This window comes from Nannospalax galili, unplaced genomic scaffold (assembly GCF_000622305.1).
Source record: "Nannospalax galili isolate Female #2095 unplaced genomic scaffold, S.galili_v1.0 scaffold2749, whole genome shotgun sequence".
Classification (NCBI taxonomy): Eukaryota; Metazoa; Chordata; class Mammalia; order Rodentia; family Spalacidae; genus Nannospalax; species Nannospalax galili.
Genome location: NW_008359762.1, coordinates 9545 through 12369, shown reverse-complemented (window position 1 = coordinate 12369; position 2825 = coordinate 9545). Strand labels below are relative to the sequence as shown.

Sequence of the window (2825 nt, the reverse complement as noted above, 5' to 3'; positions counted from 1 at the left end):
TAGATAGATAGATAGATAGATAGATAGATAGATAGATAGATAATGATAGATGGATGGATGGATAGATGATAGATAGATAGATAGATAGATAGATAATGATAGATGGATGGATGGATAGATGATAGATAGATAGATAGATAGATAGATAATGATAGATGGATGGATGGATAGATGATAGATAGATAGATAGATAGATAGATAATGATAGATGGATGGATGGATAGATGATAGATAGATAGATAGATAGATAGATAATGATAGATGGATGGATGGATAGATGATAGATAGATAGATAGATAGATAGATAATGATAGATGGATGGATGGATAGATGATAGATAGATAGATAGATAGATAGATAATGATAGATGGATGGATGGATAGATGATAGATAGATAGATAGATAGATAGATGATGGATGATAGATGAATAAATAAATAACAAAAAACTTCAAGGTAAACCGAAGCTAAGAAAAGCAAAGGAAGCAGAATAGAAAGCATCACCAGTTAGAGTTCTTTGTTGCAAATTACAAAACTGACTCTGTTTAACTCAAACTCCAGTCATAGAGCAATCACAAGGCTTACACAATCAGAGGGCAAAACAATGGAAGCCCGGTGGCCTAAGTCATAGATCACTCTACTTACATGAAAGTTCTCCACACAAACCCTTAGTTAAATTTGGACCACAGAATGTTAAATTTGTGACTTAAGTCATCTATTTGAAACTCTTCAAATGAGGAAACAGACTGTGGGAAAGAAAGTCTGGCCCTGTGAAATGGCTCAGGGGATAAAGGTGCTTGCCATCAAGCCTAGAAACCTGAGTTCAATCCTTGGGACTCACATGGTAGAAGGAGAGAACTGACTCCGACTGGTTGTCCTCTGGCCCCCATATCTGGCACACTTCCCTGTACACACACACAAAAATAAGTAACTAAATATAATTTTTAATTAAATATAATTTAACTTTTTTAAAGTCTTGCCTTCATATATACATAAATTGACAGTTTTTTTCAAGCTATGTATAATCTATGAAGAAATTTTCAAAACAGGTAGAAAGATAGTTTATAAAGTGAGTAATTAACACAAAATAAGTAAATATATGTAATTTAAATTTAAGTTTTGCCTTCATACAAACACAAATTGATGTTTTTCAAACCATGCATAATGAATAGATGAAAAAAAATTTCAAAACTGAAGGTAGAAAAATAGTTTATAGAGTGAGGAATTACACACAGATTGAGTAGGAAAGGATATTTAAGTGGGGTGAACAACATCAAGTGCATTTTGTTGGTTTGTTGTTTTTTTTTTCCAGAGTTTCTTGTCAAAAAAAATATTTTGATAAGCAGAGTTCATTCTGCAAAATGGGACAATTGATTCAGGCAAGCTTCATCAATGATTGCTAACCCGGTGGCTGAAAGGTTGTTGTGGGTAATCATAGTCTCAAACCCTGAAGATTATTGTTAATTAAAGGGGGAAGAAGGGATCGGGAGTGGTTTCAATGCCCAGCGCCATACTACACAAAAATATATAATAGAGAAAGCTGAGAATTATTATTTAGCCATCTCATGGAACTTAACATAGCCAGTCATGGTAACGGAATACGTTATGAAACAGCTTACCTGAACTTTTCTAAAATGTCAACATTCTGAAAGATGAAAGAATCATTCTAACGCTAGATTTTAAAAGATTAAAACTGTGTGGCCACTAATTTTATTCACATATTTGATTGATTTCTCTATTCAATAAAAAAACCTTAAGCTACATTATTGAGACAAATACACAAATTTTTAAAGCATCACTGTTAAATTTCTTTGGTCTGTTTATATAAAAAATGTTCTCTGGAGAGAATTAAGCAACAGTATTCAAATGTTGCATCAAAATGTCTACACAGTGCTGGAAAGATGTCTCAGTGGTTAAGAGCACTGGCTGCTCTTGCAAAGGACCAGGCTTGGGTTCCCAGCACCCACATGGGGGCTAACAACCATCCGTAACTCAATTTCTAGGGGATCTGACACTCTCTTCTGACCTCCCCAGGCATTGTACAACATGGGTGCACTTACAGACATGCAGGCAGTACGCTCATACACATAAAATAAAATTAGTAAACATTTTTAAGTGTCTACACACAGCCAGATGCAGTGGCCCACAGCTATAATCCTAGCACTCTAGAGGATGAAGCAGGAGGATTACAAGTTTGAGACCAATCAGGGGCATATAGTGAGCTCAGGCCAGCCTTGGCTACAGAGTGAGACCCTGTCTCAAAAAAGAAAAGCAAAACAAGAAAACTGTACACACAGAGTGGTTATGTGAAAAAAATGCTAACAGTGAATTTAGGTGAGGTTATTTTAGTTTGAAATTTTTCAAAGAAAATTGAAGACGAAGGATTTTTCCCCATTTTCATCATAGAATGAGAAGTTTGAAAACTTTGATTAAATAAATTTACTAAATTCCATGTACCCATCACATAGCTTCAGCAACTATCAACACATACCAATTTTGCTTCATCTACCCAGTCCTGACAAACATTGGACTTTTTTTAGTAGATCATAGACATAATTTTGTTTGCAAATGTTTAAGGGTCATCCTCTTAAAAACAAAGAGGTGCAGGCAGATTTAGAGACAGCTCAGCGGTTAAAAGCACATATTACTCTTGCAGAGAACTTGAGTTTGATCCCCAGCACCCCTGTCAGGCAGCTCACAACTGCCTGTAACTTCAGCTCCAGGGGATCCAATGCTCTCTTCTGAACTCCTTAGATACCTGCCCTCATACATGCACACACACACACACATACACACACACACATACACACACACACAGATTTTTCAC

The 2825-nt window shown here is 35.7% G+C and overlaps 1 protein-coding gene across 1 annotated transcript in view; it reads left to right on the top strand.

Moving 5' to 3' along the window:
- Positions 1 to 2825, top strand: part of LOC103726195 (deoxynucleoside triphosphate triphosphohydrolase SAMHD1-like) — a gene marked incomplete at its 3' end in the record, with an annotated part of 22552 nt that overhangs the window by 11475 nt on the left and 8252 nt on the right.